The sequence below is a fragment of the Aotus nancymaae genome, unplaced genomic scaffold (genome assembly GCF_030222135.1).
Source record: "Aotus nancymaae isolate 86718 unplaced genomic scaffold, 86718_ANA_hifiasm-v0.15.2.pri h1tg000028l, whole genome shotgun sequence".
NCBI classification, from domain to species: Eukaryota; Metazoa; Chordata; class Mammalia; order Primates; family Aotidae; genus Aotus; species Aotus nancymaae.
In genome coordinates this window covers 1,162,261-1,178,373 of record NW_026988441.1, presented here as the reverse complement: position 1 = coordinate 1,178,373, position 16,113 = coordinate 1,162,261, and the positions used below count along the sequence as shown (strand labels likewise).

The window sequence follows — 16,113 nt, the reverse complement described above, 5'->3', positions numbered from 1 at the left end:
TAAGCCATTTCATGTCAGAGTCTGGAGCATCTGCAGATTTTGGCATCTGAGTGAGGATCCTGGAACCAGTCACCCAGAAGAGTAAAGGACGACTGTATATAATTTTTGTTTGTCAATTTAAAAAATAAATCATAAAATATTTACAATAAGAAGATAAAAAATAAGCAGTGTTTTCATAAGGTCACAATACATTTACATTTATTTTTCAGACAAGTAACTCTTTGGTCCAGTGTTGTTTATTGAGAAGACATTCTATTCCACCTTAATCCACATGGCAGCCGTTGTCAACTATACAGGCGCTGTGTGTGCATGGATGTGTATTACACACTGTTTTCTGCTCACTGACTGTGTCCACTCCCGTGAGGATGCTGCACTTTATGTAACTTTATACAACCCCTTAAAATTTGGTAGCCTGAGTCCTCTAATTTCTTATTAGAGGCTATTTGTTTTCCTTTTTTTTTTTTTTTGAGACAGACTCTCCCTCTCTGACCCAGGCTGGAGTGCAGTGGTGTGATCTCGGCTCACTGCCACCTCTGCCTCCTAGGTCCAAGCAATTCTTGTGCCTCAGCCTCCCAACTAGCAGGGATTACAAGCACCAGCCACCATGCCTGGCTAATTTTTTGTGTTTAGTAGAAACAAGGTTTCACCATATTGGCCAGGCTGGTCTCGAACTCCAGATCTCACGTGATCCACCCACCTCAGCCTCCCAAAGTGCTGGGGGAAACTTGATTTTCTATAGCGTTATGTTACTGTATATTCCTGTAAAATTTAAAATGAGGGAAAGGGAGAGAGAGAGCCATTAGTCTGGACTCTGGATTTGGGTTATGAGACAAATTCTAGATACAACAACAAAATGTAGAATTTACATGTTGTGTTTTTGCTAATAAAGTACAATTCTAAGATTGTAAGTAATTGGAAAATCACTGAGAATTTAAATAATTTTAACTGCTTCTGACTTAGTACAAGAAATACGAGCAAGAAAAATCCTAGCGACTTGTTGTCACAATCACTCTAATAACGCTAATGATACCTGTTAGGTATTTTGCATACTACACACGTAGAAGAGTCTGAATCTCAGATAAAAACAAATGCATCAAAAGTATTTAACATCAGCGCACATTCAATCATGTCATATATGAGAGATTGGATCGGAGACGTGTTCTGAGTTGGTCATGGTGAAGGAGGCAAGATGACGATTCTAGTGAGAACAATTTCCAGGAAGCCGTGTTCCTCTCTTGACCGAACACCCCCTGGGCCTCATGCAAGGTGGAAAGAGCCTGCGTGCGTCACCGTCCCATGATGTGGTCAGCATGTAAACTGCACGGGCAGGGCCCCTCACAACATCCTGTGCGCTGCTGAAGGGAGCTGGGGCGCGGCCGCCGGTCTGCACAGGCAGCACCATGTCACTCATGGTCATCAGCATGGCGTGTGTCGGTGAGTCCTGGAGGGAATCCAGGGGGGAGCGATGGGGTGGGGATATGGGCCTGGGGTGGAGATATGGGGCTGGGGTGGAGATATGGGCCTCAGTGGAGATATGGGCCTGAGGTGGGGATATAGGCCTGGGGTGGAGATATGGGACTGGGGTGGAGATATGGGCCTCAGTGGAGATATGGGCCTGAGGTGGGGATATAGGCCTGGGGTGGAGATATGGGACTGGGGTGGAGATATGGTCCTGGGGTGGAGATATGGTCCTGGGGTGGAGATATGGTCCTAGGGTGGAGATATGGTCCTGGGGTGGAGATATGGTCCTGGGGTGGAGATATCGTCCTAGGGTGGAGATATGGTCCTGGGGTGGAGATATGGTCCTGGGGTGGAGATATGGGCCTGGGGTGGAGATATGGGCCTGTGGTGGGGATATGGGACTGGGGTGGGGTTATGGGCTTGGGGTGGAGATATGGGCCTGGAGTGGAGATATCGGCCTGTGGTGGGGATATGGGACTGGGGTGGGTATATGGGCCTGGGGTGGAAATATTGCCTCTAGTGGAGATAAGAGCCTCGAGGTATAGACCTGGGCCTGGAGCCTGGGCCTCTGCACAGCCAAGAGCCCTGTTGTCTGGGGTGAGGTGGGCAATGAGGCTGAGTTTACCTTCAACCTAAAAAGGGCCTTGCTGCCAAGGCACACAGCCCATTCGGGGTAGCAGGGCAGGCCTGGTTTGTGTGCAGATGGATCATCCATCATGATCTTTCTTTCCAGGGTTCTTCTTGGTCCAGAGGGCCTGGCCACACGAGGGTGAGTCCTTCCCCAAACCTTAGGGTGTTATCTTCCCACATAAGAGGGTTTCCTGAAACAGAAGAAAAATCCTGTGGGGGCATCTCTCATAAACTAGGAAGAGGGGACCCTGGGATGCTCGGCCCACAGTACTGACCTAGCCCTTCCCAGCCTTCCTTCCCTTGGCTGAGTCAAGCTCTGTGGGGACCGGGGTGAAACTGGGGTGCTCCAAGCTGGTGTGTGTGGGGAGGAAGGAGTGTCACCGGCAGAGGAGAGGAGGGAAGCAGTGCTAGGAAAGGCCGACCTTCTGAGGACAAAGGTGTAACTCACACCCTCCAGCGTTTCCATGACGGTAGGGGCTGCTGTGCGGTTGCTGTCATTCTACCAGAAGAGGTGGGGGGACCACAGACATGAGCTTCACATTCTAAATCCCCTGATGGGGGCTCAGTTGTTTATTGTGGTTCACGCAGTGGCTGATACTCCATTCACAAAGGACCTGCCCCCACCCCGTGTCTACCTTGTGTTGTTTTATGTAAGCAATTTTGCAGATTTAAAATCCACTAAGAGTCCCTCATTCAGCATTTGCTCAAATTTCTCTGCTGACACGTTTGTTGTAGGGAGATGCCGTGTCTGTGCAGGATGGGTCCTTCCTGTAGCTCTGGGCACCCACTTGTGGTAGGACCCTTAGGAATGTGGAAGAGGGGAGAATCTTCTGAACACAGGGAGGGAGGGTCGGCTCCACATCTTCCTCTCTAAGACAACACCTCCTTCTCCTCCAGGTGGTCAGGACGAGCCCTTCCTGTCTGCCTGGCCCAGCGCTGTGGTGTCTCGAGGAGGAAATGTGACTCTTCGGTGTCACTATGGTGGTGGGTTTAACAACTTCACCCTGTACAAAGAAGACAGATTCCACGTACCCATCCTCAACGGCGTTATATTCCATGAGAGCTTCCTCATGGGCCCGGTGACTGCAGCACACTCAGGGACCTACAGATGTTGGGGTCTTCACCCGCACTCCCCCACTAGGTGGACGGCACCCAGCAACCCCCTGAAGATCATAGTCACAGGTCAGAGGGCTCCTGTCTGGGCTTCTCACTGTCCCACCTCCTGAATCCCAGAGCTTCCAGGCCCTGACTTTATTTAGGGTAAGGGGATTGAATACAGGGAAGTGGGTGCCATGGTGGGAAGAATAACTGTCCCCAGTGATGGCCACATTCTCATCCCTGGAGCCTGTGACTATTTATGTTACAGGGCAGGGGACAGAAGGGGGAAGATGGAGCTCAGGTTGTTGATGAGTTGACCTTGAGATGGGGAGGCCACCTGGACTGTCCAGCTGTGCTCACTGTCATCACAAGTGCCCACATGAGAGGGGGGGGAAGAGGGGAGTGGGGATTAGAGCAGCGTAGTGGGAGGGAGACTCCATCAGCCACTGAGGGCTCTGAAGGTGGAGGACGGCCAGTAGCCATGAATGCAGGTGGCCTCTGAGGGCTGGAGAAGTCAAGGGAACTGATTCTCCCCCATATCTCCAGAGGGAATGCAGCCCTGCAGATGCCTTGATTTTAGCCCTGGGAGAACTGGGTCCGATTTCTGTCTCCAGAAGTGGAAGGGCTCAGTGTGTTCTCTTCTGCTGCCATATTGTGATAATTTTCTACAGCAGCAACAGGACACAACACAGGAACCCAGGGCAAGGACAAGTCAAGAGACTGACAAGGATAGCCGGGCGTGGTGGTGGGAGGGTGTAATCCTAGTGACTCGGGAGGCTGAAGCAGGAGAATGACTTCAACCTGGGAGGCAGAGGTTGCAGTGAGCCTAGACCACACCACTATCTTCCTGCCTGGGCAAAAGAGTGAGACTCTGTCTCCAAAATAAATAAATTAATTAAAGAAACCACGCCAGGAGAAGGATGGTTACACCAAGATCAGCAAGGGGGGATTCTGAGGCCACCACCAGGCTCGATCCACATAGGGAGGGCTGGATGTTCCTGGAACCAGCACCACGGGCCGCCCTATGGAAGCTGGGGCCATGGAGAAGCACAGACATGGCAGGAGAGGCTCCCAGTCCCCACCAGGAACAGGGTGTGTGGACAGTGCTGCCCGCCTTCCTCATCAGTTCATACCTCCTGCCAGGGATTCCAATTTCTCCAAAACAGATTGAACCAGGCTGTTCAGAGCCTGGACGTGCAGCCTGTTGTGGCTCCTCTTCCACCCTCACATGGACAGGAAGAAACAGATTAGTGGGAAACAGAAACAGCTCAAGGGATGAGGCTGAGCCCAGTGGGAAGGGAGTCAGGGGCTGCTAGAGTCGGAGACAGAGAAGAGGGAGGGAGACAGAGGGAGGGACCTGCACCAGGGATGATGGGCACAGAGACACAGAGAGGGAGGAGAGAGTTAGACACCCGGGAGGGGAAGCCTCACTCATTCCAGGTCCCATGGATGGGATGAGAAAGGGAGATGCCTTCTAAACTCACAATCTCGTTTCTTAGGATTCCACAGAAAACCTTCCCTGCTGGCCCTCCCAGGTCCCCTTGTGACATCAGGAGAGACAGTCATCCTGCAGTGTTGGTCAGATATCATGTCTGAGCAGTTCCTTCTGCATGGAAAGGGGGTCCCTGAGGACCTCTTGCGCCTCGTTGCAGAGCCCCATGTTGGGGGCTCCCAGGCCAATTTCTCCATAGGTCCCATGACGACTGCCCTTGCAGGGACCTACAGATGCTATGGTTCTGTCACTCACTCCCCCTATGAGTGGTCGGCTCCCAGTGACCCCCTGGACATCGTGATCACAGGTGAGAGTGTCCAGACATTCTTCTCATTGTCACTGGGACACAGAGTGAATGATCCAGGACTTGGAAGCCCCAGGTGCTCATGAGGAAGATGAGCATGGGGTTCTTATGGAGAGAGACTGACTTGGTGAGGTCTGTAACAGCAGACACAGAGAAACAGGAGACACAAGTCCAGACCACACGTCATAACAGAGGACAGACACAGGGGCCATACAGGGAGTGAGAAAAGAGGGAAAGAGGCAGAGGGGACACACAGACAGACAGACATGTCCCAGAGAGAGGTGTCCTTCCATGCTGGCTTTGTTCACACACCTGGCACAGGGTAGAGGTTTTATTTCTGCATTTCCTCCACAAAGTGTTCTCTACCAGGAGATCCCAAAGACACCCAGATTTCTGACCTGAGTTGGGCCCTGTGGCCTCAGGCCTTGTGGCACCTACAGATGCCGTGTTTATTCTGACACCTCTGCATTCCGTGCAGTGGAGCCATAATCGTCCCATGATATCATGGCCCCGGAACACCAACCCCAGGGTGTTGTGTGTACTTGGGGTCCCCAGACTGGATTCTGAGGCTCATATTCCAACTAATCCCACATACTGTAGCATTACTGAGAGACACAGAGAGAAATCAGGGACATCAAAATGCAAAGACATAAACACACACAGAAAGAATAAGGGGAAGGGAATTGAGAGACTCACAGACACATCAAGAGAGAGAAAAGAGGACAGAGAAGTGGAGAGAATGATGGAAGGGAGCAGAGAAAAACCCTAAAATCAGGGCCCTGCGGGAGGGGCACAAGGAGAGAGAAAGATGGAGATGTGGGACGGATTGCAGAGATTCCAAAGAGAACTAGAGAGTCCAAGAGGCAGAGAAAGACAAGGAGACAGAGACACAGATCACAGATGGAGAGATAGAGATAGATAGATGATAAATAGGTAGATGGTAGATCATAGAGAGGTTATAGATACATGATGGTGATTGATTGACAGACGATACATAGAGACAATGAAGAGGAAGATAGAGAGGCAGACCGAGAGAGATAATAGAGATGATATATAGATGTAAATAATAGATGATTGATGCATAGAAAGATAGATAATTGATGGAGACATAGATAGACGATACATAGATATAGATGATAGATCATTTGTAGACACCAAATACAGAAATAGATAGAGACATACATAATGGTTAGAAATAGGCAGAAAGTTATGAACAAGACAGAAAGTGAGAGACTCAGAATTCAAGGAAAAAGATCAACCAATCCAAGATGAGTCAGAGAGAATAAAACAATACAAAAAACGGAAAACATACCCGGGGTGGGGAAGTGAGTGGAGAGACAGGGAAGGTAGAAGGAGAAAACAGACAGAAGAGAGACGGGGTGGAGGGTGAGAGAGAGCATCAGCTCATGGAGCAGGGGAGTGAGTTCTCAGCTCAGGTGTGAAGGGAGCTGTGACAAGGAAGAGCCTCCTGAGCAAACTGCCTCTTCTCCTTCCAGGTCTATATGACAAACCTTCTCTCTCAGCCCAGCCGGGCCCCACGGTTCAGGCAGGAGAGAACGTGACCTTGTCCTGCAGCTCCCGGAGCTGGTTCGACATGTACCATCTATCCAGGGAGGGGGAGGCCCCTGAACTCAGGGTCCCTGCAGTGCCCAGCATCAATGGAACATTCCAGGCCCACTTCCCTCTGGGCCCTGCCACCCACGGAGGGACCTACAGATGCTTCGGCTCTTTCCGTGACTCTCCCTACGAGTGGTCAGCCCCGAGTGACCCACTGTCCGTTTCTGTCACAGGTGAGGAAACCCCATACCTGTCCCATGTCTGATGATCCTAGAGCCATAGCTGAGGAACTTCCTGCTGATGATGGAGGGAAGCGTGGACAGATGCAGAGAGAAGACGAAGCCTGGGTGTGAGGGCGGGGTCAGGGCACAGGATGGCAGACAGGGCACCTCCAAGCCCTCCTCCACGGCCTGCATGGAGGCCCGCATTCAGGGCTCCGGGCACCCAGGCAGATGGAGAAAGTGGTCAGGACAGGCCCAGAGGAGGGGAGACGGGGCTCAGTTTGGGGAGATCAGAGGTTCCCTCAGGCCCTCAACCTCACCCATTTCCCAGAAGCCCATCCTGGCCTCTCACCCACAGAGAGATGTCATCACGAGCAACCCCCATGCCCTTTTCTTTTCATTTGGAAAAACATTTATTGAGGTTAAATATACCCATATAATTTACCACCTTTACCTTTTTATGAGACAGAGTCTTGCTCCATTGCCCAGGCTGGAGTGGAATTGCACCGTCTCAGCTCATCACAACCTCCTCCTCCTCATTTCAAGCAATTCTCCTTCCTCAGCCTGCCGAGTAGCTGGGATTACAGGCGCACACCACCACCCCTGGCTAATTTTTGTATTTTTAGTAGAGATGAGGTTTCACCGTGTTGGCCAGGCTGGTCTTGAACTCCTCACCTTGTGGTCCACTGCCTCGGCCACCCAAAGTGCTGGGATTACAGGCGTGAGCCACTGCATGCAGCCTCACCTTTCCCATTTTTAAGTGTAAAGTCCAGTGGTCATGGATACATTTATATTCTTTTTTGTTGTTATTACCCTTTCCCCTTCGCTTCCTGGCCTCTGGTAGCCACCATTCTCTCTACCTTCCTGAGATCCACCTGTTAGCTCCTGCATATGGGTGAGAAATGGCAATCTCTGTAATGCCCTCCAGTGCATCCATGTGTCTGGAAGTGACAGGATGTTGTTGCTTGTATGGAGGAGTGGTCTCCATCGTGCGTATGTGCTACATTCTCTCTATCCGCTGACCCACTGATGGGCAGGTGGGTTCACTGCACGCCTTGGCTACTGTGAATTGTGCTGCACCAATCATGGGAGCGCAGATATCACTCCGAAACACTGATGTCCTTTCCTTTGGGTGTAAACCCAGTAGTGAAATTGCTGGATACTATGAAAGTTCTCTTTTTAGCTTTTTTTCTTTTTTTTTTTTTTTTCTTGAGATGGAGTTTCCCTCTGTAGCCCAGGCTGGAGGGCAGTGGCACCATCTTGGCTCATTGCAACCTCCGCCTCCTGGGTTCACAGGATTCTCCTACCTCAGCCTCCCTAGTAGGAATTTTCCCTCTTTGACACAAGGGCCCTCCTTGTCATTGACCTCAGCTAAACCATGGCCATTCATAAATAGAGGAAACATTAATGAATTAAAAGCTTTCCTGATTTTTGTAACTAATAGTTGCACGTTTTCTTAGTCTCTTTCCAAGTCCTTGGAAATTACAGGTGCACGCCACCACGCCTGGCTAATTTTTGTATTTTTTAGTACAGACAGGGTTTCGCCAGGTTGTCTAGCCTGCTCGCAAACTCCTGACCTCAAGTGAGGTGCCCGCCTCGGTCTCCCAAAGTGCTGGGATTACAGGCATGAGCCACCACACCCGGCCTCTTTTTAGTTTTTTTTTAAAGACGTTCCATACTTTTCTCCGTAAAACAAATTTACATTCCTGCCAACAGGGCAGCAGTGTCCTCCTTTCTCTGCCTTCTTGCCAGCCTGTGTTTTGCCTGTCTTGCAAGTAAAAGCCGCTTTAATGAGGTGAGATGAAAACTAATTGTGGTTTTAATTTACATTTCTCTGATGATGAGTGGTGCTGAGCACTTTTTCATAGACGTGATGGCCATAGCTGTGTTGTTTGTGGAGAAATGTCTGTTCATGCCTTTTGCTCTTTTTTAAATTAAATTATTTGTTTTATTGAGTTGCTTGACCTTCTTATATTTCTAGTTTTTTGTTTGTTTGTTTGTATGTTTTTTTTGTTTTGGGACGGAGTCTTGCTCTGCTGCCCAGGCTGGAGTGCAGTGGTGCCATCTCATCCCACCGCAACCTCCCCCTCCCAGGTTCAAGGACCCTCCTGCCTCAGCCTCCTGAGTAGTTGGGATTACAAGCATGTGCCACCATGCCCGGATAATTTTGTATTTTTAGTAGAGACAGGGTTTCTCCAATTTGGTCTCAAACTCTCAACCTCAGGTGATCTGCCTGTCTCGGCCTCCCAAAGTGCTGGGATTACAGACGTGAGCCACCACGCCTGTCCGATTTCTAGTTATTAATCCCATCTCAGATGCATCGTTTGTGAATAGTTGCTCACATTCTGTGGGTTGTCTCATCACTTCTTTGGTTTATCTTTCGTGGTGCAGAAGTTGCTTCGTTTGATGCAATCCCAATGGTGTCTTTTTTGCTTTGATTACTTGTGTTTTTAAGGTTTTAAACAAAATGTCTTTTCTCATGCAAATGTCCTGGAGCATTTCCCGTGTTTTCTTCTACACATTTCATAGGTTCAGGCCTTAGATGCACGTCTTTCATCCATTTTCATTTGATTTTTGTGTATGCTGAGAGGTAGAGGTGCAGTTTCATCCCTGCACTGTTTATTGAAAAGACTGTCCTTTCCTGAGTGTGGGTTCCTGGCACCCTTGTCAAAGTCCATTGGATGGACTGTGCATGGTGGCTCACACCTGCAATCCCAGCAATTTGGGAGACCAAGGTAGGTGGATCACCTATGGCCAGGAGTTCGAGACCAGCCTGGCCGACATGGTAAAACCCCTTCTCTACTAAAAGTACAAACTTAGCTTAGCATAGTGGTTGGTTCCTGTAATACCACTAGTCAGGTGTCTGAGGCAAGAGACTTGCTTGAAACCAAGAGATGGAGGTTGCGGTGACGTGAGACTGCACCTCTGTACTACAGCCTGGGTGACAGAGCGAGATTCCATCTCAAAAAAAAAAAAAAAAAGCCATTGGATGTAAATGCATGGGTCATGTCTGTGTTCTTCATTCTCCTCCATTGTTCTATGAGCCTTTCTTTATGCCAGCGTCATGCTGTTTTCCTTACTACGGCTCTGTAACATATTTTTAAGTCAGGTAATGTGATGCCCTGTTTTCTCGTTATACCTCAAAGTCTCAGGACAGTGGGCATCAGGTACAATGATTATGGAGAAGGGGATGCCAGGACTCCCAGGCCCAACATTAGATAATGGAGTGTTGGCCATGAACCAACCTCAGAGATTTCCACTGAGTAGAAGACAGGCATCCTCATTTCCACACCTCTCTCCTGTCCCGTGTTCTAGGAAACCCTTCAAGCGGTTGGCCATCACCCACTGAACCAAGCTCCAAAACTGGTGAGTAAAGGACCCCTCTTCTCTCTGCTTTTGGAAACCTGGGGAGATGGAAGCCTTGGATTCAAGTGTTGGCTCAGCACCTCCCAGCTCTGTGATTGAGGGCCTGTCTTCTACCATCTCTGAACCCCAGACACTCCAACAGGAAAACGGATCTGAGCCCAACACGAGGCTCAGTGAAGTCTCTTACTCTCTAACTTTCTGCCACTGAGACCTCCTTGAAGCTGGAAGAATGATTGCAAATCTGACATCCTTCTCAGGAAAAAATGCAGTGTTTGTTCTGCCTGCATTCCTAACTGGAGGATAAATGCCTGGGGGCCTTAAGGGAGGGAAAGGAAGGGAACATCTGATGAGGGTGGGGCGTTTTAGAGAAGTTCCACTTGCCAAGGAATTAGCTCCTGTCCGCCATGATGCAACCCTGGCTGACTCAGCAGAGCAAGAGCCTTGCAGTAAGAGAGAACTGATCTCACGCATGCGCACTTTGACTCGATCACTCATGGGTTGAAGCAGGAGAATGACTTCAACCCAGAGGCGGAGGTTGCAGTGAGCCGAGGTCACACCACTGCACTCCAGCCTGGGCGACACAGGGAGGCTCCATTTCAAACACTAAAATTAAAAACTATGTAAATATTCTATAACACACACAAATGACAGAGGCACCTGAATTCCAATCATCATTTTTCTACTTCTCTCGAATTACTTTTTGAATCCCTAATCTTATCGATTAGAAAATCAGCCTAGAACCTCTTCCCTATTTGGCTTTCTGTGAGCATGAGAGCATATGGAAAATGGGAAAGCCCTCAACCCAGCAGCACAGGTCCTGAAATAGAGAAAGTGCTCTCTTCATGGCATAAACGTTGCCCCCTCACCCAGATCCCCCACCTCACCCCTACTTCCAATCACGCGTGGAGATGCAGATAGATTATGGGGAGGTCAAAACTAATATTCTTTGGAGTGAGCTCAGTTCTTGGACTCAGAGGCCAATGCCAGCACTATCTCCTGGTCCCCTTTCCTACTAATTCACGGAAGGACAGGCTGTATTTTGAAGCAATAGATGATGGAGGGCGTTGTTCCTCCCCCTGCCTCTCAGGTAGAACAGCAGCCTATTACACGTCTCACGAGATCACAAAAAGTAACACGTTGCCCACGGGCTTCTGCACTATTTCCTGGCTGTTTGATGTAAGACATTCTACTTCACTTCTTTTGATTTCAATTTCACTTTTTTTTCCTTTTCTTGGAGAATGTAATTTGTTTGAGTCAAGAGTGTTGTGGATGCAGAAGCTGTAAAGCACATTCGCTGTGTATCAATCCCAGTCCGGTCTTCCTGGAGAAGACTCTGAACTCCTCCTGGACTGCACCTGGGGCTATGCCAGTTTCTATCACTGACAGTCACTCCAGGGAGACAGACCACAGACAGAATAAATTGCATAAAGCAGGTTCATGGGGCCGGGTGTGGTGGCTCACACCTGTAATCGCAGCACTTTGGGAGGCCGAGGAGGGTGGATTATGAGGTCAAGAGATCGAGACCATCCTGGTCAACATGGTGAAACCCTGTCTCTACTAAAAATACAGAAAATTAGCTGGGCACGGTGGTGCATGCCTGTAATCCCAGCTACTCAGGAGGCTGAGGCAGGAGAATTGCCTGAACCCAGGAGGCAGAGATTGCGGTGAGCCGAGATCGCGCCATTGCACTCCAGCCTGGGTAACAACAGCGAAACTCCGTCTCAAAAAAAAAGCAGGCTCATTACTCACAGATCAGCAGCAAGTGATGGCAGAAGCCTACTTTTCAGGGCGAGCCAGTCCCCCAAGGCTCAGAAAAGCTGCCCGAGACACACGGAGTCACCCCATATGCAGTGTAGCTGGGGAAACTGAAAAGCAGCCCCACCTCGGTTTTGCACCCTGGAGCCACAGGAAGCACTGAGCTAAAACCCTGCCTCACACCCTCCTCTAGGAAGAGCAGGAGAGAGCCCAGGCTGTTCTGGGACGTTCCTCCTGATCTCAGGACGTTGCTGTCTTAGTCCGTTTTTGTTGCTATCAGGGAACACGTGAGCCTGGGTAACTTCTAAAGAAAACAGATGTGTTTGGCTCACGGTTCCACAGGCTGTACTAGAAGCATGGCACCAGCATCTATTTCTTGTCATGCCTCAGGCTGCTCCCACTCTGGCAGAAGAGAAGTGGAGTGTGTGTGTGCAGAGACCACAGAGATCACACAGCAAGAGAGGGAGCGGGAGGCGGAGGTGCGATGGAGCTTCCAAGTTCTCCTTCACAACCAACTCTCCAGGAAGTAATAGAGGGAAAACTTGCTAACCCCGTCTCATGGGGACAGCATTAATCTATTCATGACGGATCCACCCCCATGAACCAACCACCTCCCACTAAGCCCAACCTCCCACACTGGGGGTTAAACTTCAATGTGAGGTTTGAAGAGGATCAAACATCTAAACCAAAGCAGTGGTACCATCAGCTCTTTCTGTGGTTACTATGAGAACTGTAACTGAGCAAGCAGGGGAAAGCCGGGTCTCCCACCATCTGGGTGCTTGTCCTAAAGAGACGCTGTGTGTGGTTACCTGGCAGTGAAGAGATGAGAGATGATCCCTGAAGAGGAACTGCCGTGGTCAGCTTCTTACTGGGTTCCCATCTTCCTCCAGGTAACCCCAGACACCTGCACATTCTGATTGGGTCCTCCGTGGTCATCATCCTCTTCATCATCCTCCTCTTTTTTCTCATTCATCGCTGGTGGTCCAACAAAAAGAGTAAGTCTCATGAAGCAGAGGCCGGAGACCTCAGGGCCATGTGCGGAAGTGGGATGGGAGCACGTGGGTGTGTGTTCCTCATCGGCCGGATGGTCTCTGGCCCAAGGCAGAAGCTGCAGATGCAGGGATTTCTAGAGAGAGCACCAGACACCCTGCCCCTGCCCTCAGCTCACAGACCTTTGCCTGATTCTGAACTGTATCCTCACATCCCTGCAGCCACTGACATCCAGGAGAAGGTTCCATGACAGGCAGAAAGAGGGAGACAGAATCAGTGGGATGGAAATTGAGAGCTCTTCATGGGAGGGGTCCTTGTACTCAGATAGAATGTCTGAATCTGGCTGTTGGCAGCTGAGGGACCTCAGGCACCCATGGCCTCCCCCTGTGTGTTGGTGTCTGCACATGAAATGAGGACACACAAGGGCCCTCCCAGGTGTTTTGATGACTTCCGTCTCCTACAGATGCTGCTGTAATGACCCAAGAGCCTGGGGTGGACAGAACATTGAACAGGGAGGTAGGTCCTCCTCGGCCCAGCCTTGGGGATGGAGTCTTATTCCCTAATAGTCCCGAAGAATGTGAGCCCCTCCCTCACTCAACATTTCCCTCTCTCCAGGACTCTGAAGAACAAGACCCTCAGGAGGTGACATATGCACAGCTGGATCACTGCGTTTTCACACAGAGAAAAATCACTCGCCCTTCTCAGAGGCCCAAGAGACCCCCAACAGAAACCAGTGTGTACATGGAACTCCCAAATGCGGAGCCCAGATTGAAAGTTGTCTCCTGTCCATGAGCACCACAGACAGGCCTTGAGGGGGTCCTCTAGGAGACCATAGCTCTTTCTCAAAATGCTTGCCAGCTCCAATGTAACAGCACCTGGGACCTGAAGGCGTGAGTCTGCATCTTAGGGGATCGCTCTTCCTCACACCATGAATCTGAACGTGGCTCTCTCTTGCTTACAAATGTCTGTGGTCCCCACTGCCTGCTGGACAGAAAACACACTCCTTTGCTAACCCACAATTCTCCATTTCACTTGACTCCTGCCCACCTCTCCAACCTAACTGGCTTACTTCCTGGTCCTACCTGAGGCTGCAGTCACACTGAGGAACTCACAAGTCCAGACTAGAAGAGGCTCCCTCTTAACACAGCACTTAGACACGTGCTGTTCCACCTTCCCTCAGACTTTGAGGGATTTTGCAGCCTTCTGTCATCAGGAAAACTTTTAAGTTCTTTTTTATATATAATTTTGATGTAGTTCTCTTCAAATAAACACGTTTGCCGTCATGAGTTAATAATGTGACTCTTTTTGCCTAAGCTTTTGGTGTTATTACTATGTCCACATAACCCCACATGTTCTCCACTGGGTTCTCACCCCTGGACTGGGAGCTTCTAGGAGCAGGTGGAGCCTGATTTGTCCCTGGGACTCCAATTTCCATCCAAAGAAGCAGCACATAGGAGGTTCCAAGGATCGTGAATCAGATGGACAAGTGCTGTTCCTACTCTCTGCAGACCTGGAAAGCTTGCAGGGTAATTCCAACATGAAACATTTGCAGGGTCATCGCCCTTGTTAGTCTCATCTCCATGAGGACACTTATCAAAACATCATCTTTCACACTATAAATGCACAGTCGGTCCTCCATGTCTGTGGGGTTTACAGCTGTGTATCAAACCAACTATAAATCAAAAATATTCAGAGAAGAAAATCCACAAAGTTCCAAAAAGCAAAACTATGTTGAATGGACCCGAGTGAAGCTGTGCATAACCTGTATCAGGAATGATAAGTAATCTGGAGAGGATCTGACGTATACAGGAGGACGTGCAGGGTTATATGCACTCACTAAGCCATTTCATGTCAGAGGCTGGAGCATCTGCAGATTTTGGCATCTGCGTGAGGATCCTGGAACCAATCACCCAGAAGAGTAAAGGATGACTGTATATAATTTTTGTCAACTTAAAAAATAAATCATAAAATATTTACAATAAGAAGATAAAAAATAAGCAGTGTTTTCATAAGGTCAGAATACATTTACATTTATTTTTCAGACAAGTAACTCTTTGGTCCAGTGTTGTTTATTGAGAAGACATTCTATTCCACCTTAAAGCACACGGCAGTCTTTGTCAACTGTACAGGGACTGTGTGTGCACGGATGTGTTTTACACACTGTTTTCTGCTCACTGACTGTGTCCACTCCCGTGAGGATGCTGCACTGTGTGTAACTTTATACAACCCCTTAAAATTTGGTAGCCTGAGTCCTCTAATCTAATTTCTTATTAGAGGCTATTTGCTTTCCTTTTTTTTTTTTTGAGACAGACTCTCCCTCTCTGACCCAGGCTGGACTGCAGTGGTGCGATCTCGGCTCACTGTCACCTCTGTCTCCTAGGTCCAAGCGATTCTTGTGTCACCTCAGCCTCCCAACTACCGGGGATTACAGGTGCCCGCCACCATGCCTGGCTAATTTTTTTTTTTTTTTTTTTTTGGTAGAAACAAGATTTTACCATATTGGCCAGGCTGGTCTTCAACTCCAGATCTCAGGTGATCCACCCACCTCAGCCTCCCAAAGTGCTGGGGGAAACTTGATTTTCTATAGCGTTATGTTACTGGATAGTCCTGTAAAATTTAAAATGAGGGAAAGAGAGAGAGAGAGAGCCAATTAATTTGGATTCTGGATTTGGGTTATGAGAGAAATTCTAGATAAAACTACGAAATCTAGAATTTACATGTTGTGTTTTTGCTAATAAAGTACAATTCTAAGATTATAAATAACTGGACAATCGTTCACTGAGAATTTCAATAATTTTAACTGCTTCTGCCTTAGTACAAGAAATACGAGCAAGAAGAATCCTAGTGATTTGTGGTCACAATTACTCTAATAATGCTAATGATGCCTATTAGGTATTTTGCATCCTACACACGTAGAAGAGTTTGAATCTCAGATAAAAACAAATGCATCAAAAGTCTTTAATATCAGCGCAGATTCAATCATGTCGTATATGAGAGATTGGATCGGAGACGTGTTCTGAGTTGGTCATGGTGAAGGAGGCAAGGTGACGATTCTAGTGAGAACAATTTCCAGGAAGCCGTGTTCCTCTCTTGACCGAACACCCCCTGGGCCTCATGCAAGGTGGAAAGAGCCTGTGTACGTCACCGTCCCATGATGTGGTCAGCATGTAAACTGCACGGGCAGGGCCCCTCACAACATCCTGTGCGCTGCTGAAGGGAGCTGGGGCGCGGCCGCCGGT

The 16,113-nt window shown here is 49.0% G+C and overlaps 1 pseudogene; it reads left to right on the top strand.

The window, feature by feature from the left end:
* The first annotated feature begins 1,143 nt into the window (after window positions 1–1,143).
* LOC105711068 (killer cell immunoglobulin-like receptor 3DL1) lies at window positions 1,144–14,147 on the top strand (annotated as a pseudogene).
* The last annotated feature ends 1,966 nt before the right edge of the window (window positions 14,148–16,113 follow it).